We start from the raw sequence: 23,324 nt of genomic DNA on the forward strand, positions 1-23,324 counted from the left end.
AGTGTGGGAAGAGGTCGCTGCGCCGAGCAGGCATCAGCTGACAATGCTGTCACTGTCTGCCGTGCTGAGTTTCAAACCACTCAGCAAACTGGTTAAATCCAAGTTTTGCTTAGTCGTCTTTCCAGTTAAATCTCATCAGTTAGACCATACGTAGGGTTGTTGTGTCTGATGTGAGACTGCTCAGCTCTCCTTACTAGCTGTGTGGCTCTTATGCCTCCATTGTCTCACCCATGTAATGGGGATCACATTATAACTGACCTCATCAAATTGTAAGGATTAAAAGGTTTTTTTTAATGCTTATTTATTTTTGAGAGAGAGAGAGAGAGCACGAGCAGAGGAGAGGCAGAGAGAGGGAGACGCAGAACCCGAAGCAGTTTCCAGTCTCTGAGCTGTCAGCACAGAGCCCGTCGTGGGGCTCGAACTCACGAACCTCAAGATCACGACCTGAGCCGCAGTCGGACACTTAACCGACTGAGCCGCCCAGGCGCCCCAGGATGAAAAGTTTTAAGCGTTAAAGTGCTTCTGTAAACGTAGGGTACAGTGAGGGCCACGTGGCTCTCCTCTTGCTCTTTCTTATTTTTAGCAGTAAGTGCCTTGTTGTGTGAATGTTCAACCTTAGGATGCTCGTTTTTATCATTTTTTTGCCTTTACGCCACCCTCTGTGTCTCCCCCTCCCCGCACCAAACCCCTCTACTAACTAAGGTAAAACATACTAGCAATTTTATAAGTGCCTTCCAAAAGATTTTTTACCCTCGTATTTTATGTGTCTCCTACATATGGGTGTACACGCACATATACATCCAGATATGTATTTGGGGCTTTTGAGAGGTCGCCTTTCTGGTAGTTTTGCTTGATTGCACACGGACTCCTTCTTTGCATGCTGTTCTGTATCTTTCTTTTCTCGTCTGACTATAGCATGATATTCCATGATGCAGATATACCATGATTCATGCACTTCTTCTGCATACTGAATGTGTTAAAGGGCATTCATTTGGATTCTAAAGGTTTCTGCCTGCGCTCCCACCTGGCCTCAAGTGGGGAGACAATGAGCATCTTTGTTCATAGTCAGACTGATGCTTTTATTTCTGTGGGATGGATTCCCAGGTGTGGGATTGCTGGGCCAGACTCTACATTTGTAAAATGGATTTTTATCAATCTAATGGATTGTGCTGAAGAGAGCCAAAAATCTTGATAGAAACAGTCAACTGAGAGCAAATTTTTTAGATGTAAAAGTGGATGGTAATTAAGAGAACACACATTAAAAAGAGTCATTTGACCAGCATAGCACAGTATTAATTGATTTTAATGTCTGGAAGTCGTTGGATTCCAATATTTGGGGATGAAGAAGCAGGTGGGAAGGCCACGAGTTATGCACACCTATTTTGCACCCGGTATTAGGAAGTAGCTAGCTTACCGTTGGCTCCTGTTTTTTGTAGAACATAACTTTTTCATGGAGAAGAATGGCCTGTGATGGAGATGCTTCCGGAGAAACCAGCCTGGGGGAACATGGGAGAGACAGAGCTAGTTATGAGGCACGGTCCAAGTTCACGTTCTGGTGTTAACTGTCTACGGGCCGAGCAAGATTGGGCGAGTCATCCATCTACTGTTCAGGCCTCCTTTTTAAAAACTGGACTGAGTTCTTCTATTTGTGTGACAGGGCTGTCATACAGGTTAATAGATTAAATGTATTAGTTTATGTAACACAGACTCTGAATAAGTGTTACCCAAAGAATGGGAGTCATCATATTGGTTTTCAGATTATTTTGTTGGTATTGTTAAGAGGCCTACCTTAAAGAGTTCTTCTCAAAGTATTAGGTAGTGTTGAGTCAATGCTTTAAGGGAAAAAACCTCAGGGCACCTGGGTGACTTAGTCTGTTAAGCGTCCGACTATGTATACTCAGGTCATGATCTCACTGTTGTGAGATCGAGCCCTACATCAGGCTTTGTGCTGACAGTGCAGAGCCTGCTTGGGATTCTCCCTCTCCCTTTCTCTCTGTCTGTCCCATGCTCTCTCTCTCCCCTCTCATTCTCTCTCTCGAAATAAATAAACATTAAAAAAATAAAAGAACCTCACTTTTTACAATATAATAAGCCCACACGAAAATGCAATTTACCCTGAATTCTGCATCTCTGAAAACTGGTGTGTGTGTGTGTGTGTGTGTGTGTGTGTGTGTGTGTGTGGCTGGCGATGGTTAGTTTGTAGGGGATGTGGATATTTGTCTGTGTTTTATTGATGTGTATATAGTTTGGGTACTGGAGATGGGGAAAGCGAGCATTTGAAACCCACAGCAAATTATGCAAATTTCCAAGGACCTGAGGTTCGGAGAGGTTAAGTACTTTGCCAACAAGTCGCCTTGTGGTGAGTGGTAGTGTGGGTTACAAACCAACGGCTGTCTATGTCTGAGGCCCATGTTTTTTCCACACAGAGGAGACCAGAGGAGAAGGGAAGACATAAAGGGCATTTTCCAATATTCAGAAGTTGTTCTGAGAGTCACTCGTCCTTTCCATGCTGTCTTGGGTAAGGCAGGAAGTAGATTCACGAGACCTGGAAGGAGTTGAAATATGAGGGTTGGAGCAACAACTCAGAAATTCTGGTTAACTCAAGATAGCATTCTGGTTTACTGAAGGCCCACTCTGTATTACAGAAAAACACAAACTTTATTCTTTGAGTGTCTCTGAGACCTAGCTTCTTCGAACCAGTCCCCTCCATTCGCATTTCTGGAACTTTCCCTCTGTGCAGAATGGCGATAACTCACCCAGCCCCTGAGCTCTGCCTGTAATCTCTTCTTCTACTCCGATGTCACTCTTCTTTGCCTTCTTCAGAAGCTATTATATGACCTCCAGATTTCTCTTTGACTCCCTGTATTACCATTAGAAGACATCTACACTGGGAAATCGCTCAGTTCCTGTTTTTGATTAATATTTTATCAGCCGCAAGAGGAAATGGTATTCTATAGCAACACTAATAAGTAATTGAGCAGATGAGATGCTCCTGCTAGCTTTGGTAAAAAGTACAGGCAAGGTTACAAGTCGAGAGCTCAGGATAATAAAGTCAGGTGTCTGAATCGAATATCTGATAGGGTTAAAATATAACGCTGGTACGAGCAGAAATCAAGTGCGAAATCCCTTTTTGAGCAGTGGCTTGCCGATCTGTATTTATTGACTCTAGTAATAATAATGGTAAGAATTACTACCTTCATTTAAAGCCGCATATCTAAACCAAAGGGCCCAAACTGCTAATTTTGTAGTGTTTAATATATACCATTATGTATAAGTTCAAGGTGATTGAGTAGACAGCGACAGACTGGATACGGTAGCCCCCAGCAGATGCTGAGAATCCCACTCACCCCGCTGTATTCAGACGGTTCTAAGAGAGAGGAAGCAGCAGAGGCATCAGTAATAATACCATCCGGTAATTACTGAATCATAAATGTTTGGGGAGCTGAAGGTCACTGGCTTAGTAGCAACCCTAGTCTGTCCTTGTGCATTTTAAATGCTTGTATTCTATATCCGGGTGGTGGTATTTTAATTCCCACCGGACAGTCTGAATGGGGGGGTGGTGGGGAAGAGCTATTTTTACATAATATATTTTCTTCATCATGGGTGAAAAGACTTTTTTGTTTTTCGTAACGTGATGGCCTTCAGTAAGTGGAAATGACTTTAGCACATCACAGCGCGTCTTCTTTATAGAAATACGTTACGTGTTCCTTCATACATGGTGTCCAGCATGGGGGCGTCTGATTTATGGGAACATGACCCTCGGGGGCATCAGGAAACAGCTGCATGCACATTCCCTGCAGGAGGCCAGGCTGTCATGAGAGGCCCAGAATACAGTCAGGAACGGGAGAGTGTGGGCAAGAAATTGCAGGTAAGAACACAGCACCTCTGTAAGAAATACCAGTGGGTTTTTTTTTTCTTTCCTTGAGTATTTTATTCACATTTGCTACCATACTCAAGCACAATTCACTTAGGTCTGTATTTCTTGTGTTTCACACGGGAACTTTCATTAAATTGTGGCAATTCCAATTTGCGTGGTTATCAAGTCAACATCAAATAACGTGAACTGTGTTCTTAGCCTGTAAACCTCACTTTGTAAATCTCTGATGCACTTGAGTTGATTCCCTTCTTTGGGCTTCCTTCTCTTTATAAAGTTACCATTTTTATTGCTAAGGTACTGTTATTGTTGGTTTTTAAGGGAAACTGTCATAACCACGCCTGCCGTGGGAACCAGACATTATGGACAATGCAGCCGTGTATGATCTTGTTGTTGCTGTTGTTTAAAACTATTTTCCATCAGACGCTTCCTTCTCCATCTCTCTTCATTATAATCCAACTTAATTAGTAAAATTTAATTGATTCCACATTTGTCACTTAGCTAATGAATTACTAGCATTTTAAGAAATAATATGTAACGTCTATTAACGGAGGTTAAAATACACGGGTTGCTTAATGTCTTCTGATAATACGCATTTTTTTAATAGAAAGCCAAATAGAAAATATTTGCCTGCAAGAAATAGTTCTTGTGGTTCTTAGTTTATAATCAGAATTGAGGCGCAAAATGCTTTGGAGCCTCCAGCACATTTTGTAGGGGGCATTGATGAAGAAAACCCCTTTTCTCTCTTTTTAAACAATCTTCTCTACCCCTGGGACCCAAGAGGGAGCAAGGGCAGCGGTGTGCTGGAGAGAGACTTTTGCTGTCCAGAGCCTGGAGCCAGGGGCAGACCCTGCTTCAAACAACTCCTCCTCTTCTTCTCCCAGTTCGTCCCCAGCCAGTTCGTCCCCAGTTGTGGTGTCTCTGACCCAGGGCGTCCACGGTTTGAGAGTCACCCGAAGCTTTAGGAAGATCAGCATTGCTTTAAGAAGAAGGTCTGAGGGGGGGGAAAAAAGTGTAATTCTTTTCCTTCCAAACGGAGATATAAAAATCACATAAGCATGATTTATCATTTGATTGGAACATTATATTTTATGGTTGTAAAACACATGTATCATCTGATCTGCCTCTGACATCTAGTAGGCCATTCTGCCTCTTATAATTTTGATGAAAGAGCATCCACAGCAGTATGTTGGTGCATCCACGGCCCTGGTCATTAACGTGTTGTTCTGGAGCTAGCTGGAACAGAGGAGTGGGCTCAGAGCACCCAGAGGAGGGGCCCCATTCCATCAGTCCTGGAAGGGGGCGGGTGGAAGGAGAGAGAAGTAGGCATTGCTTCGGGCTCCTGCTGATCTGATGGCCTTGAAGGTGCTGGTGGTTCTGGATCCTTCCACTAGGAAGCATGGCGGCCCTGAGACATCTTTCCTCTGACCGTCATGAACAAGGATGCCAGTGCACGGGCTCTAATGCAAGTGGCTCGCCGAAGGTACACGTTGAAATGGGAAAGGTCCCAGCAAGACTGTATAATATGCAGACAGAGTGCAAAATGAAAATGTGAGGCTCCAGCAAGGGACAGAGAAGTTCATCTTTCCTCTCCTGGGCCCACCACCCCAATCTTGAGCGGACAGGTATCCCCCAAATGATTGCAACCTTCACACTGGGACACACTTGGGACCTGGTTCAGGGTGCACACAAGTCTGTTTCTCCAGTCACCAGCCCGGTGCGCTAGGGTCCTGCCAGCCCAGGGCTGGGGAGGACTGCAGGCTTTCGTGACCTCCATCCTTTCCCACAGCCATGCCTAAGTCCCCGCCAGGAATGCAGGGCAACAGGGGGAGGCCGGTGTCCCTGCTGAGGAAACCTAGGTTGAAGGTGACAGTGGTCTCAAGGTGTACGGGCTGAGAGGGAAAGGCTGGCTTGGCCCAAGGTGCCAGTGGGCAGAGAGCAGGTGGCTGAGAATCCATCCTAGCCGGGCAGTGTTGGGGGCGGGGCAGATAGACACCTGAGCCGAGACTCTCAGGCCCCAGCACCTGCTCCTCTGTTCCGCCAGACTTCACTCCCAAAGCACAAACTCAGACCTAAAGTTGTAAGAATTACAGCGTAGTGAGTGACGAGCTCTGAGCCCCAAGCACGGGGCCCTGTGTCACCGCACCGGCCCTGGGTCCCAGGAAAGCTCACTCCCGCGCAGTACTAATAGGGAGCGTTTCCAGATCACGGCTTCCGGGAGGCCAAATCACAAGCTTGTGAATTGAATGGAAAAGCTTTTGATGAAAACTGTAGTATGTGGTCTCTTCTTATTTCAAAGTGAGTTTGAAGCAAATCAAAACGTGAGCCCCTCCTGCTCTTGGTGAGGTTCATGTGTAAACATTTGTCAAAACACATGGAGACTCTATGCTTTAAATGGATGCAGCTTATTATATGTAAATGATACTTCAACAAAGTTGATTTAAGAAGACAAAACAACGAAAAAAACCAAAACCCTGCTCTGGAGGGATGAAAGACTGCAGGAACTGAGGACATCATTGACTCAAGTTGGTGGCAGGAGTGTCTTTTCCATCTGGTTTGTATCCCCTTGGATTGAGCAGTTTTTACTGCATTTAACCATGTGTGTGTCAGTCCCGCTGTGCACCTCCCAGCAGGCTGGGCCTTTACAAAGTATGTTGAATCTTTGTAATAACCCAACGCGGGGGGGTTACTCTTCAGTGCACTGGTCTTCGGTCGGGGTGGTTTTGCTTGCCGCGGGACATTCGGCACTGTGTAGAGACAGATGAGGTTGTCGCCTCTGGGGTTGGGGGGCGCTGGAGGGAAGGTGCTGCCGGGCGTCTAGAGGGTGGAGGTCAGGGATGCTGTTACACATCCTAAACGCACAGGAACGCCCCCACCACAAAATGCCAGTGGTGCCCGTGTCGAGAAACTCTGCTGTGTCCCATTGTGAAAGATTCAAGGTGGTTACGCTGTGGGACTAGGAACTGGGAGGGGTGGAGATGTTAACACAGCCCACTGCCATTTCCATCTCATTTACTAGGTGTAATTAGCGAAGAATTAACAGCAGAAGATTGCTCTCACCAATGCCTACCTAGAAAGCCCTCTTATTCAAGGTGCTAATTAGAGTGTTTTGTTGCCAGTAAAAACAAGAGTCAGATTTCATGATTGATTCATGATCATTTTAAAATTAATGCTGCTATTATCATACAAAGTAGTGGTAAGTGGAGGTAAGAGAATTTTTGCTTTGGGATACTAAGTCAACATTACAGTAAACACACAGCAAACCCATTTATCTCGGGCTTAATGCTTTGTTGTTTCTTCTAAGCATTTCTTAGGTGCCTTTGGGCTTTTTAGCATTCTTTGGCAGTCGTAATTTATTAATTGATTTTTAAATTTGGCTTGCGAAAATGAACTTTAGTTAGGGGTTTGAGGAGAATGAAAAGGCCTGTGTGTGTTTCAACGGCTGAGTCTTCCTGTCCAGCGTTGGGGATCCGCAGAAGCCAGACAACCTGGGGACCAGGCGGTGTCTGAGGCTCCCAGCTTCCTCACATTGCGGACGAATTGTGGACGAAGAGTCAGCCGCTTAGACAAGGTCTTTCCATCGTATAACTTTCAATGAAAATCAGTGATACTGAGTGGCTCTTCATCAAATGCATCTTAACAGCCTCCTTGAGGTGAGTGGGTCTGTTGAACTATTTGGCACAGGTGTTCTTAGGTTTGTTTTGTTTCTGTTTTGTTTCGTGTTCGGTTTGCTTGTTTTGTTGTTCTGTTCCCTGGCAAGCAGGAGGTCTGAATACGACTTCTCAGAATGGTTTTAAGTGCATACTGTAGCATACCTGGGAGTCTAAAGGCCACCAGCTATCCTGAAACACAGTTCTGTGCCCTGCCAAGGCACGTGTTGAAGCAAAACCAACACGCGATGCTAGTCGCAGCTTCAGAAATCTCTCTTAATGTTAAGAGTTTTGTGGCTGTCTCCACATGGAGATCTGAAATTCTTCCCCCTGTGAAATTCAGCCGGACAATTTCTGCATCTAGCTGCTGATCCAGATAGCGATGATGATAATTTTTAATATCATAGACTGCTTATACTATTCTGTACTACTCAAAATGCTAAGCATTTTGCAGCACACTATCTCATTTAACCCCCCTCCCGGTCAACAGGCAAGAAAACAGGCTCAGACACTCACCATCCAAGTTCCAAACCTGTGCACGCTCTTAATCCCCTCCCAATTAATCGTCTCACTTTCATTACTGTGGATGGCATTTCCATTTGGCGTGATTCTTTGGAGTTTCATGTCTCATGAGTCTTGGTGTACGTTGGGTGGAGATACTTCCTGGGTTCTCACAATGCTGGTAGCCAGAAATTAGGCAAACTAAAACAAAGATCTCAGTTTGGCTTCCCAGGCTAAATGTAAACTTGGACATTCAGCAATTCTGGGAATTTGCCTTGAGGGACAGCAAAAGCAAGGACAGAATCATCACTCTCCAGGATGGATCATTTCACGAGTATTTTCCTCTTTGTTTTTCCTGAGGATGACACTGGAGGGAAGCCCTTTCCCAGACCTCCCTTCGGTCAGGATGGTTCCAGTGTTTAAATTCTGCAGCCTGTTTGTTGCAAATAATAAAAAATGTGATTATGGATATTACTATCTTATCTAAGACATCATTATCTCACTCCCCAAAACTAATGTGTGTTTTGCTCCCAATTCTTCTAATTTTTCCCAAATGGGTGAAGTTGGAAAATCAGAAAACCTGCCAATTAAAGCAACTCTGTCAGTCTCTTATTGTCCAGACCTACTTGCTCTCATGAACTCTCCGGGCAAAATCAAGTAATGGATTTCAGTTTAGGTTGCACATGTAGGTGTTCCTTTGGACAAAATTACCAGCAGAATACACGTGAGTGTTCAGTAGCTGATTTCAAAGAGACATGGTCTAAGTCTGGATTTACTGTGATGCACATTTATGTTTTCAAAACACATTGTCCTTTCCTCAAATGAACAAAGCATGGCCGAAGTAATACATTGATCTATCAGCCTCTCAGTCCCCAGGTCAACCACGGAAAGAATGTTTTGCAGACGTTTACCATGGGTAACGCTAGGCCAGACCTGTCTTAGTGGTCAGTCAAGGAGTCCTGGAATATTTTTGTGACTCACCTATCCAGAGAGGCTTCCTGAGGTTATTTTGTTTGAGGAGAAAGTGTTGTGAAGTGTGAAATGCCCAGCACAGTACTGTAAATTGTGGGTGTACACATTAAATACTTTAAAAAGATATGCTTGCAATGCAATCAAATTAATACATGTTAATCAAAAGAACACTTCAAAGTGCAAAGAGTATCAGTCAAAATGCTCATTGTCCTCCCACCCTGCGCCTTTCAAAGAAAATGACCTTGAACTCTGGCAATGTCTGTTAAACTTGGATTTAAGTCGGAATCACAGTCCTGCAGAGGTGCTTGTTAGAAATGCAGATTTCCCTATTCCGGTCTGGATCTTTTGAGGCAAACTCTCCTGGACTTGGGACTTAGCTGTCTACTTTTTCAGATCTCACCAGGTGATTCTGTGGCCATGCTGAGATAAAACTTTGGAAGATGGGGGACATTCCATTTAGACACCTCCATGAAGAAACGGTGGGCAATCGATACAGGTGCATATCCTGGCTTAGCCTGTTTAATTTTCTTAAGAGGATATTAATTGTTCCTCTGTTCATTTGGTTGCCAAATGCTCATGGGTTCTGCCCATATTTGGCAACAGAGAATATCCGCACTGGCAGTTCTTGCCAGGGGTTATAACTTCAGGTCCCTGCTCTGCCACATTGATCAAACGTTTGCCATACTCACTGAGAATCCATCCATCCCATTTTATATTCTAAAATTTGTCTTCGAAACAGAGAAGATCACCAGGACACAGGATACTTGAACCACATGGTTTGGACTCAACACTGGTTGTCATTATCCATCTACTCTATGTGGAAAATGAGCCAGGGAGAGGGACTGAGGTAAAGCGTGCCTTTTCTCTGGCAGGCTGTTGGTTTCTCGGGGTCCGTGAGCACCAGTTTGTGGACTGTGGGTGAGGCAGTCCTGGACCGGGTGGCCCCAGTGGCAGGGAGCTCATTGCCTTGTGACCCGGCATTTGGCCCTTCCCCCTTTTTGAACATACAGAGGGCTCTGTCCTCATCCTGTACGTTGGTATCTGGGATTCCAAATGAATCAGTAGCAAAGCGAATACGTTTTCTAAGAGGTTTTCTAAGGTGAGCTTGAAGGCTTCTAGTGGGAGACTTCTAGTGAGGTAGGATCATGGGTCCTTCTGAACGGCAGATCTGTGGTTCTTCCGCTTGGAAGTTGCCCTTTGTCCACATTATCTCCCCCTCGTCCTTGGGTCTCAGCTTCAATGTGACTTCTTCCGAAAGCCTTCTTTGCTCTTGGAGAACGAAGTTCGATGCTGCTCCTGAACATTCCCTCAGAATTTTCTAGATCCCCATCGCTGTTAGCGTGCTTGATCATCCCATTTGTCTATGTGTCTGTCTTCTCCAGGAGCCCCACTAGGGGCAAGTGTGCATCAGTGTTGTTAATAGCTAGACTCCCCAGGTGTGGGTATAAGGCCAGATACCAAATAGTAGCCCTACAAATATTTGCCCAAATTAAAAGGTGAACACTAAGAGAGTTCTTAGAAAGAGGGATGCAAGCCAGCATTCTAATTCAAGTCATACTGGGAAAATGGATATGAGAATTGTTGAATCCCTGAGTTAGAAGGAGTTGAGAACTAACCAGCTGGTTTTTATCTGCGGTGTGGACATCCTAGAGGTATTGGCTGTGTGCCCTGGGGCAGGAGGCTTGCCTTTTCTGAGGCTGCTCCAGTATCAACAATGAAAACTCCTGTCTTCCTCAGGATTAAGTCAACCGGTCAGAACAAATAGGCTTGCACAGCACCTGGCGCAGTATAGGTGTTCAACAAACACTAGCTGTTCTTTGTCACTATAAATCCTGCTTGTGTTTTGAAATCCTGAGGCCTCCTTGACACAACCCACGAAAAGCCCTCAAGAGACTCATGCTGAAAGTCGATGATTGTATTTTCCCTGGAGACTCCATTTTTTTTTTCAGTATATAAAATTTATTGTCAAATTGGTTTCCATACAACACCCAGTGCTCATCCCAAAAGGTGCCCTCCTCAGTACCCATCACCCACCCTCCCCTCCCTCCCACCCCCCATCAACCCTCAGTTTGTTCTCAGTTTTTTGTTTTTTTTTTACTTTTTTTTTATTTTTAACATTTTTTATTTATTTTTGAGACAGAGACAGAGCATGAACGGGGGAGGGGCAGAGAGACAGGGAGACACAGAATCGGAAGCAGGCTCCAGGCTCTGAGCCATCAGCCCAGAGCCCGATGCGGGGCTCGAACTCATGGACCGCGAGATCATGACCTGAGCTGAAGTCGGACGCCCAACCGACTGAGCCACCCAGGTGCCCCCGTTCTCAGTTGTTAAGAGTCTCTTATGCTTTGGCTCTCTCCCACTCTAACCTCTCTTTTTTTTTTTCCTTCCCCTCCCCCATGGGTTTCTGTTAAGTTTCCCAGGATCCACATAAGAGTGAAACCATATGGTATCTGTCTTTCTCCGTATGGCTTATTTCACTTAGCATCACACTCTCCAGTTCCATCCACGTTGCTACAAAGGGCCATATTTCATTCTTTCTCATTGCCACGTAGTACTCCATTGTGTATATAAACCACAACTTCTTTATCCATTCATCAGTGGATGGACATTTAGGCTCTTTCCACAATTTGGCTATTGTTGAGAGTGCTGCTGTAAACATTGGGGTACAAGTGCCCCTATGCATCAGCACTCCTGTATCCCTTGGGTAAATTCCTAGCAGTGCTATTGCTGGGTCGTAGGGTAGGTCTATTTTTAATTTTCTGAGGAACCTCCACACTGTTTTCCAGAGCGGCTGCACCAGTTTGCATTCCCACCAACAGTGCAAGAGGGTTCCCATTTCTCCACATCCTGGAGACTCCATTTTGATTGAGATGTCCACAGCATCCAATCTCTACCAGTAAAAAAGGAAAATTTTGAAAATGAGAGTTTTGGCATGATTGGACCCAGGGGTGGAAGAGGACAAAGCCAATGGCCAAAAACACAAAAAAGCATCCCGGAATCTTAGAAGGGAGCACCGGTGGGGGGGCTGATGGCCCTAGACGGGCGCCACTTGTTTCTACCCTTTGGTCTAAACAGTACTTATCTCAAAAGCACTTATTTGGGAGAATGCCCTACAGTATTGCTTTATGTTGTGACTATAGATAGACACCCCCAAGTTCATGTCAACTACAGAAGTTGCAAAGCTAGTTTATGTCTCGTTCTTTCTCTCTCTCTTTGTGTTGAGACAGCCCTCTATGGAGCTTGTCTGCACACCACGAGCAGAGGCCGCAGACAGACAAGGTCTGTTCGGGGAGATAACATCACCTGTCACTTCTGCCTCTGCCGTCAGAGTCTGAGTGGTCGGTGATGGAGAGAGACCGAGGCTGGATTAGGTCCCCCCCGGCCCCCTTTCTGAGTCCGGGAGGTGGATGGTATGGGGAATCACTCCCTACTTTCTCCGTCTCCGTGTCCTAGAGCAGCCCCAGCGGAAGCTAATGGTAGGACTCCGTTTCTCCAAAGAGGAGTCAGGACAGGAATGCGGTGTGCGGAGAGAGCCCTGCCCTCTCCCCGCCTTGAAACTGAGGGCGAGGGGACCTTATCGGCCCCACGGGAGTGAGACTTCATCTGGGTCTCATGCCACAGACGTTTGGATCACTTTTGAAGCGAAGGCCTACCTCGCTGGCGTCCTCATTCAGGTTGTTGTTCAGTAAGGGAGGTTGACGTGATCTCCCCTTCCCTGGAACCATGACGCATATGGGCTTCGCTCCGGTGTGCCTTCAGCGGTTCCGACACGCGACTTCCTTTGGCAGCTGTGGCAGACACAGAACAAGATCAGACGTGGGCTGGAGGCAGCCCGCCTCTACTGCGTTCGGAGGTGTGACCTCGAGCGAGGATTAGGCTTTCTAGGACTCAGTTTCCTCACTGGTAGGGTGGGGATGGTTGGTTGAGAATCGGTCGTGAATTCCTGCTGGCAGAGTGCCTGACGCAGTGCCTGGTGAGTACTGAGCGTCCGGTAGGTGGCAGCTCTCCACACCCTTGGTAGCGGCAGCGGGAGCCCTGACGAAGTCGCTCGGTGTTCGGAGCTAGCATCTGGGAAGCGCCTTGCAAGCTCTGCCTTGCATCCAGTGGGCCTTCGTCAAAAGCTGGCTAGCGCTGCCGTTGTGAAGTTTGAAACACGCGCCGCGTGATCTCGAGTGTGACTTTTGGACGACGTTCTCTCCCAGGGCGCATGCCTGCATCTGGAAACCTCATTGGGTATTATTTGGCACCGTTCTCCCTTCTGTCCCACCTGAATTAAGCTTTTACTGTAAGTGTCTTCTCCGTCGTGGGACTGTGTTCTCACCGACAGTGGATTTCAGGGTCCGAGGTCCTCAGCCGAATGAGTTCACGATGGCTTTCCAGAAGGAGGGTGATCAAGTCCCGTGGGGAAGCTGCCCCCGGTGGGCCCAGGTGGCCGGCTGGTCGGAGAGGTTGCAGCCTTTTGTCCTTTGACCTGTCGGCCGCCCACGTGACCCTTGAATGCAGCTGTGCGTTCACTCCCTGCTTCAGGCTCGCTCTGATTCTTTTCCCTTCCTGCAACGTCCCGCTGCCAGTACACATCCCGGCGCGCACAGCGGCCAAGGACAGTGCCTTTGGAGCCCGCCCCGCTCGTGCGACCTCACCCAGACCAGGCTTGTACCTGCCTAGCCTGCTGAGGCCTGGCTTCCCAGGCCTGTGACCGGGATGGGGAAGGGAGAGGAGGGGAGGCTGACGACATGATGAGGGAGAGGCTTACGTGTATTATTTTTTCTCTTAATTTCCCTGTCTCCGTAGTGTGGTCAGGGCGCTCAGTGTGACAACAGAAGCCTTCTGTTGAGCACGTGCTGTGTACTAACTGTAGGCCAGGGCTTCTAAATACCCGTGTCCATATCCTCCCTCCTCCCTTCCTTCCTTCCTTCCTTCCTTCCTCCCTCCCTCCCTCCCTCCCTCCCTCCCTCCTTCCTTCCCTCCTTTCCTCCCTCCTTCCCTCCTTCCCTCCTTCCCTCCTTCCATCCTTCCTTCTTTCCCTCCTTCCTTCCTTCCTTCCTTTCTCCCTTCCTTCCCTTCCTCCTTCCTTTCTTCCCTCCTTTCTCCCTTCCTTCCCTCCTTCCTTCCTTTCTCCCTTCCTTCTTTTCCTCTCTTCTTCCCTCCTTCCTTCCTTCCCTCCCTCCTTCCCTCCTTCCTTCCCTCCCTCCTTCCTTCCTTCCTTCTTTTTTTCCTTCCTTCCTTCCCTCCCTCCTTCTCTCCTTCCTTCCTTCCTTTTTTTCCTTCCTTCCTTCCTTCCCTCCCTCCTTCCTTCCTTTCTCCCTTCCTTCTTTCCTTTCTTCCTTCTCTCCCTCCTTTCCTCCTTCCTTCCTTCCCTCCCTCCCTCCTTCCTCCCTTCCTTCCCTCCTTCCTTCCTTCCCTCCTTCCTTCCTTCCCTCCTTCCTTCCTTCCTTTCCTCCCTCCTTCCCTCCTTCCTTTCCTCCCTCCTTCCCTCCCTCCTTCCCTCCTTCCTTTTCTTCCTTCCTCCCTTCCCTCTTTCGTTCCTTCCTTCCTTTATCCCTTCCTTCTTTTCTTCCTTCCTTCCCTCCCTCCTTCCTCCCTTCCTTCCCTCCTTCCTTCCTTCCCTCCTTCCTTCCTTCCCTCCTTCCTTCCTTCCTTTCCTCCCTCCTTCCCTCCTTCCTTCCTTCTTTTCTTCCTTCCTTCCCTCCCTCCTTCCTCCCTTCCTTCCCTCCTTCCTTCCTTCCCTCCTTCCTTCCTTCCTTCCTTCCTTCCTTTCCTCCCTTCTTCCCTCCTTCCTTCCTTCCTTTCTCCCTTCCTTCTCTCCCTCCTTCCTTCCTTCTTTTCTTCCTTCCTTCTCTCCCTCCTTCCCTCCTTCCATTTTTCCTTTCTTCCTTTCTTCCTTTCTTCCCTCCCTCCTTCCTTCCTATCTCCCTTCCTTCCCTCCTTCCTTTCTCCCTTCCTTCCCTTCCTCCTTCCTTCCTCCCTTCCTTCCCTCCTTCCTTCCCTCCTTCCTCCCTTCCTTTCTCCCTTCTTTCCTCCCTTCTTTCCTCCCTTCTTTCCTTCCTCCCTCCCTCCCTCCAAACATCCCCCCTTCTGGCATTCCATCCATCCATCTGTCTGTCCATGCATTCACCATCTGTCTATCCATCTATAAACTAACTTAATCCTTAATCCCAAAACACCCTGGTGATACGTGGTGTACATCTCCAGGAGGGTAGTTGGAAGGTTAGGAAGATATAACCTGACCTAAGATAGGGCTGACTTTCTCCCTGACTATGGATGCTGAGCCCATACCTGCCATACCTGCTGCCTTTCAGCCCAGCCAGCTGTGGTTGTTGTCCTCATCCTCCTCATCACCGTTGTGACTCATTTTTTCTCTTGCTGCCATGCCGGGGCTAAACCACGTCACTGGCAGCTAGAAATACACCTGCAAGTTAAAGCCCATACTCATGCACAAGCAAGGGTGGGGAGTTTCAGTTTTGCTGTTGTTACGGTTCTTTGGGAACTGGGGTTGTACCTGGGCCCCCATTGCCACAGTGCACGTGGGGGTGAGGGACAGGCAGAGACCGAGCTGGGTTGCCTTTTGAGTGGTGAGGAGGCCGGGTCAGGACAGCTGGTTTTGCATGAGCTCGGAGGGACGATGAGACTCGTCGGCCGCGTGAGCGCACCCCAGAACGGCAAGCCCTTGGCCTCGGCCTCCCGCAGAACGCTGTCCCAGGTGCAGGTCGGGGCTTTCTTTCCCACTGCAACAGCACTGCTCTCTCTCAGCAGCCTGCTGATAATCAGTAAATGCAATTCACCTTTCCCCCCAATTCCTGAAAACTGAAAGATGAGGGTTGAGTTGCAGGGCACATCAGGAACACGGTCTTCCTGGGACATGGAATCTTGAGCTGCGCGGATGAGGGATGTTATTTTATTTGGGAGAATGAATTTAAGTTTGGCAGTTGCCTGAAAGAAAATTAAGTTGCTGATTGCAAGTCGAATTCTCTGGCCTTCGAAGAAGAAGATAGATTGTAATCTTTAATTAATCTATCACTCACACCAAAAAAAAAAAAAAAAAAAAAAAAAGAAGAAGAAGAAGGTAGGGGTGAGGTTGGGGGGACCCGTTCCTGTCGCATGTGTTTCGGGCGGCCGGGCCCGCACCGGGAAGGCCAGATGGCGGTACGAGGCCACCACCGCCAGCGCGCTGTGTGTTCACTTTTGTTGAGCGTCCTCTTCATCCTCGTCGTGGTGTGCGGGTCCAGTCGCGGTGTGTGTGCTCCCACCACAGGCTCGCCCGCTGTAATGAAGACGAACAGACTCTAAAGATGACCTTTCCGTGCCTTTGTCTGGAGCCGGTCCCTCTCCTTAACTGAACACCTTTCCGGCGAACACGCTCTGAACTCTTGAACCGCTCACTCCCTTCCCCGAGCTTATCGCTCAGGCTGCCGTGTATCATTATATGGCTCCGAAGACTGTGTTTCCTACGTCTGACATGGAGATAGAATCTTTCATAACCCTTTACTAGTCATAAATTTGATTGTTAAGGGACCGGGTTAATCTTCTTTCTCATCCCAGCAGCTGATTTTTGAAACCCTGATTTAGGAGCGTTTTTCTTTCTGCTCCCTTCCTAAAACACGGGGCGAAAGAGTATAAAATATGTCACCTGATATTGGAGGATTGTTTATTTCCGTTCATTTTGTCCTGAATAGTACCTAAGAGATGCATTTGAAAACTTACCTTGTTTATATGTTTCTTCTGCTGCAATTTCTTCCATTACCTGAGATAGTCGCTTTGGACAGCAAGCAAACTCTGCCCTTCCCCAGCCGGGGGGTGAATGGGGAAAGGGGCCCGGGTAAGGAGGCAGTTGGGAGACCACAGAAGCATTTCGAGATAGAAATGATCGTTTTGCGTTGTGTGATATTTAAGAAGCTAGTACCCCTATTAACCGCAACGGTTTCATCGATTTTCCTGGACCTTCTCAGGAAGGCACACATAGTAGGTGCTCCATACGTCAGGGCTGACATGAATGGCAGCGTTTGGATTTCTAATTAGGTGCGTAGACAAGATCACGGTAGGTCTGTGATGTGGCAACGCGTTTCTGAGCCTCGGTGAGCACTGTTCTCCCCCTAAAGGAGTTTTCTGAGGCTTAATAATTGAAATAATTGGTGATAATACCCAGCGCTCTGCCTCTCTGCTTGGCATGTAGTAGGTGCACTTGTCACAGAACCTACTGTAGTTCTGGAAAGAAAACTTAGAGCATTATTTAGGGGGAGAAGGTACAGTGGAATTTTAAAGAGCGCATTTCTCTTCCATTAAGCCATTCTGCATTGATGAGAATTGGGCACAGAATAAGTGCAAGATATTTCGTTAATTCTTGTTGACAGAAGTAGGACTTCGGGTCCAAAGACGTTATATTTAAAGGTGCACACAGAGGCATTATTTCAAATTTCTAAACTCTCTTCCGTGTACGGACAGATGCACACCCGCCAAGTCTGTGCAGATTGTACTGGCAGTGGCCCCCGGGAGATGGAATTTCTACACTTCACCAAACTATGCCGTCCCTCTAAAGAGAGGCAGCTGCTAATTACTAATGCTAATGTCGGGGTGAAGTGCGATAGATAATCTAACACAGGCGATGTTCCCCTGAGCATTTACACTTGACGCTAGAATGTGTTCGTTTTCTTTATCTTGCGATTAATGCACCTCTATTGAGCATTTGACTCTCCCTTCATAGATAGGATCACATCCAATATAAATTTATAACACTGCACTACATTTAAACAAGGGCTTTCCCAGTTCCCACTATTTGTGACTTTCACTTACAACATACCACACACGTGCACATGCACTCGCACGCATGTGCACACACGCGCACACGTGCACACACACGCACACATGCACACACATGTGTAGGCACACACACACACACGCACATACTTGCTACAAGCCACACATCCAGTCTCAGAAGCAGAATCAACAGTCCTCGTTCCTTTTTCCAAAAACACAGGTTCTCTGGCTTCCGATCCATGGTCACTGTCTGTCTGGGGGTGGGTTGTATTCATCCATGTAGGTATGGTAGAAAAAAAACCACAAGCAGTAACCACAGAATGTTACGCAGGATTAATGCCCTACAGCAAAGAACCACAGTAAAAAAGAATCACAGATCCGCGTGCTTTATCCACGTCAGTCGTTAAGGGAGTCGCTTATTCATTTATGAGCAATCTTGATTCTGAGCTCTGGTTCCAAGTGTGATGGTAGCCTCGCTGTGCACATATGTGTTGTGCGTGATAGTCACACACACTCAGTGCTTGTAAATAGATCACAGTCCGTGTCGTGGGTATAATTGGTGTTCGTGAGATCCACTGATTTTGGGTAAAAGGAGGAAAGAATTGGCTTTGTTTTTGACATACAAGCAAGAGGCCGTTTGCCAACCTTCTTTCATGCTGCTATTCACTATGGGCCTCTGACCATGGAACATGTCTGTGTCCATGTCTCTGACCATGGAACGTGTCTGTGTCCACATCTGTGGAGAGTAGCCATACTCTGGGCTTCTGATTCCCTTCCTGAGCAGTGAGTTCCTATGAGCTCCTATTTATTTTATCCAGTAGAAATCTGTATGAGAGTTATGTCCGCCACGAACAGACAGTTGGTCATGGTCAGCTGAGTTGGAGGGGTGGTGAGTAGATGTCATTAATTTAGACTTCCAGAGGCCTTTGAAAATCTGTAGAGAACTCAACGTATTTGGAGAAATTTAAGTGACAAAGCAGCTTACAAAATTGCATGTACCATATTCGTCTACTTTTGTGACACACAGACACACGCATAGGTACGCGCACAGAAGATGACTGAAAAAAAATACACACCGAGATACCTACCGTGGGGCCAGCTACATAGGTGTCGTTTAGTTCTTCAGGGTGAAGGTAAGGAATTTGTCAAATAGCCACAGATTCAAATTATGCCTCCACCACTAACCAGCTGAGAGATGGGACATTGGATAAGTGAGCACACGCTGGTACACGCCTAAGTCCTTAGGTGATGTGCTGTGTGACACTCGTGATTTTCCCTGCCTCCCAGGCTGATATGTGAGTGGATTGGGCCCGGATCTAGGAGCTCAGAAAGCGCTCAGCTTCTTACTTCTTACCATTTGTGCTTTTTCCTTCCCTTCGCCTCTAATTTCTCTTCTTTTGTGAACATGTGTTACTTCTCTAATATGAAAGAACAAAACGTAATCAAAGTTTTTGTTTTGTTTTGTTTCGAAGAATCAGTCAAGGGCTGGTGGGACCGTTTTCATGCACGGACATCTTGCTTGAAGCCAGTTACCCGAGGGTTTCTCTAAACAGAGGACAGAAAAAGTGTGAATCAGGCAGACCCCCTCCCCCCAGGCCCCCCACCTGCCACTATCCACCTATGTTTAATTTTCATGATTTTTCTCAAGGAATGCTTCCCAGGGAAATCTTTCACATTTCCTCTGGCACCAAACATTTCAGGATGCAAAATGTGGGCTAGGACGAATCGCCATCAGGGCATCTCAGGCCCTCCATAAACGATACCGGCTAGATGGCCCTATGCAATGATGCTCTGGCACCAACTTCCTACATGTGGGTCCTTGGTAAGGATGGGCTCGTGACTTCGTATGAAGTGAAGGACTCTGCGTTCCTCAAGTTGGAGGACATACAATATGATGCCAAGTCTGAAAATTAGAAGAAAAAAGAGAGACACTATGAAGAAGGCACAGTAGTCGTTGCTGGAACTTACGGTAAAACTGTTTCTCAGCTTGGGCCTTGACTTTGGTCCCAGGTTGCCTTACAGGTAAGGCCCGAAGCAAACTGTGTTGCCTGCGATTGTCAGGGAATGCAAACTGTGTAGCACAAGCCACTAGGCGGAGGTGAACGCTTTCCCTGACGTTGAACAAGCGCCTCCCTCACAGGTCCACACGCGAGGCCTGGGTGATCTGGAGGGCGAAGTTGTACTCCGCCGTGATTTTATACAAGACACAGAAATGCATTTTGAATAGACAGTTCTTCCATCAGCCTCCGAAACTGGGATAACCCTGAATCGTAATTCAGGGAAGGCATTTCTGCAAGAAGCAAAGATAATAAGCTCCAAATACTTTCATTTTCTGTGTTTCCTTCTTAATGCAGGGAAAATCGAGATGGGACTCTCCGTTAGGGCCCAGATGAGGGACCTGGGAGTCATCACCGTCTGATCCCTGAGGACATTAGCCCAACCTTATTCTGTAGCCAGAACCAATAGTGAAATGAAAGGAAGATATTAGAAGCAACATAGCAGGACATTTGTTTTCTTCCCTGGTATAAAAGTGTATGTGAGTGCCGCGTGTGTGTAGATTAGGGGTGTGAACGGGGAAGGGATGCTATCTAGGCACAGTGCACACACAGTCACTGAGGGGGCCAGGTTGACATTTCCATTGTGTCACAGCTAAACTATCCGGCAGATGGGTCCTTTTTGCTCACCCCTGGAGTCGGTCTTGACAGCAATTGTATGCTTTGGTCTGAAATGCTATATGTCACTTCTACTCACCTGCCTGTTGATCAGAACCAATCACGTGACCTTGCAGAAGGAGGGGATGTATAATCTCCCCATGGGCCTAGGAGGAGAAGAGAAAAGATGTGTGCACACACTCTTAAGTCTTTACCAAAGCGATGCTCCTTTTGCCTGCAAAGAAAAGACTTAAGGGACTATACTGTTGGTTGGTACCATTGAACTTGGAAACAAAACAAAAGATAGGCTTATCTGAGGAAGTGCCACCATATGCAGGGAATAGTAGGCTTAGGAAACTCTTAACTTCAAAAGAATGTGTGAAAAACCACTTTCAAATAAAAGTAAGATGAATACATGAGTGAGGGGTTTATAGTGGGATTATTGTACCTTCCTGATCTCCGGAGGTGGGTTCGAGGAGGAAGAATATGTTACCCCCACAAAGGATTTCTTGTTGACACAGATGGGAACTGGGGTTGGTTGATCAGTGGGGTCTGGTTCGGTGTAACTTATGCTTGGTCTTAGGCATTGCAAGTTCTCATTAAAGTCAAAGAAACATTTGAATCTGGAATCCACAGACTTTTAGCAGAAGAATGAGAGTTAAAGAGTCTTTTTTTTTTTTTTTAATGTTGACTTACTTTTGAGAGACAGTACAAGCAGGGAAGAGGCAGAGAGAGGGAAACACAGAATCGGAATAGGCTCTGAGCTGTCAGCACAGAGCCCAACATGAGGCTCAAACCCACAAACTGTGAGATCATGACCTGAGCCAAAGTTGGACGCTTAACCAATGGAACCACCCAGGAGTACCTAAAGAGTCTTAAAGACATGTTATAGACATTCTGAGCCAGTATTATAGCTAATGTTGAAGTCAAATAAAAGCCTCAGACATCGTGCATAGCAAAAATGCCACTGTTCAGTTAGTGCGTGGCTCACCTACACGCAACAGAAAACCCAAAGCATTATTGAATTAAACACATAAGGGTTTATCTTTCCACTTGAAAGAAGTCCATGGCTACTAGCTAAAAGAAGTAGCTAGTCCAGGACTGACATGATGTTTCTATAAAGTCATTGAAGACTCCTCCATTTTTCTGTTCCACCATTCTCAGCCATTTGGCTTCTGTCCGCAAAAGTTCACCTCTTGATCCAAGATGGCTCCTGGAACCTCTTCCCTTAAGTTCTATTTGATTTCCAAGCCACAGAAAGCAAAAGGAAGGGGGAGGCAGAAGGAAGGACGAATCTTCCAGCTGAGTCAGTTCCCTCAAAGGATTTTCCCGGAAGTGCCACCCAATACCCACTAACATCTCATTGGCCAGGAATGAGTCACATGGCTACATCTAGCTGCAAGGGAGGCTGGGGGATATAGGTGTTGTGTTTTGTTTACCTGAGGGTATTACTCCACTGTATTATTAGCCTCTTGATGCTAAGGAAAAGGGAGAAATGAATATTTTTCCATTCTTTCTTGCTATGCCTCTCACAAGGATCTGCTTGACCCCCAGACTGAAAACTGCCACCCATAGGTCTGCCCAGTGGCCTCGAAATGAGTCTCTCCCACCCCCCTCACAAAATATCCTCAGATATCTATCCACAGAGAGACTAAAGCTAGGGGAAGTTTCTCTTTGGTATCTCTGTCCAGAATTTGTGTACCTTTCCTCCACATCTTGGATTCCTCCCAGGAATCTAATTGTGTGATTTCTAAGTCCTCTGCCATAGTGCCTATCAGGCTCATGCTTCTGACAGTATCCTCTGCTCCCAATTTGCCATTCCTCCCTTTTTTATCACCCTGCCCTTCTGATCTTGGATAAGAAGGAAATAATAATCAAATGCAATCGAGTTAAATTAGGATGTCTACTCTCACTACTACTTACCTGAGTATTTTTCACTTAGAAAGCGAGTCTTTTGTGTAGTTACAGGTATTGGGGCTAATGGAGAGGAGTATTTTCAACCTTGGAGGAAAGGTGGTGTCATGTTACAAAGGGGAGCCTTTGGCTCTGAGTAAAAGAAAGCTCCATTAAAAGTAATTTGAACAACAATAGCAAAATTTATTACCTCACATCAGAAGAAGTTTGGGGCTCAAGCAGCTTCAGGTTTGGTTAATGCAAGGGCTTAAAAATATCCTCAGGCACCTAGATTAGCTCAGACTTTCTGCTCTGTTTTCCCCAGCACATTGGTTTATCCTCTCAGGCAGGCTCAGAGTCACAAAATGGTTGCCAAGTCCCAGGAATTGCTTGCACATACGAATGACCAGAGGCAGCAAAAGATGAGTGTGCCTGTCTCAGGTCCGCTTTCAAGAGTGAAGAGCACCTTCCCAGAGGCCTCTGCCAGTAGAAGCCCCTCCCACGATGCCTTGGCCAGAATGGCATCACATACCTGCCCGGAATGAGACCACCAAGACTGTCTCCCATAAGTCAGGAAGTCTTTTCGGCTGGGGGTGGGGCCTGGAAATTTGTTATCAAGGATGAAGGGAGGAATAATGGCTGTTGAACTGGTAGCCAACAGCATCTGCTCGGGGTCCCCCATGGCTTTCATATTGGCAGCCGATTCCCTGCCTGTGAGGACGGTCCCTCCTTTCCAGCGTTAACTCGGAGGGCCATTGTTTGGTCATTGGAACTTCTACCCAGCACCTTCACCAGAAGGCCTGGCCCTATCATGGAAACTTTCCACCGGTTGCCAAATCCTGTCCTCAGTACTATATTGAACGCCAAATTCTGAAAGACCTGGAATAGAAAAACCTGGGGCCAAGGGCAGTTCCCGGTGTGAAATCCTTGGTGGTAATGGGGGCTTCCAACCTCTAAGGCTGAGACTTTAGCTTTCTTTTGTGCTCCTTGGGTGTGGAGAGAGCATCCATCCTTGAAAAAGGAACCTGTCAG

At 46.9% G+C, this 23,324-nt stretch overlaps 1 protein-coding gene across 1 annotated transcript in view; it reads left to right on the plus strand.

Moving 5' to 3' along the window:
* The window catches only part of WWOX (WW domain containing oxidoreductase), a 977,838-nt gene that overhangs the window by 372,299 nt on the left and 582,215 nt on the right, over positions 1-23,324 (plus strand). The window lies entirely within an intron of this gene.

Source organism: Panthera onca, chromosome E2 (genome assembly GCF_046562875.1).
Source record: "Panthera onca isolate mPanOnc1 chromosome E2, mPanOnc1 haplotype 2, whole genome shotgun sequence".
In the NCBI taxonomy this organism is placed as follows: Eukaryota; Metazoa; Chordata; class Mammalia; order Carnivora; family Felidae; genus Panthera; species Panthera onca.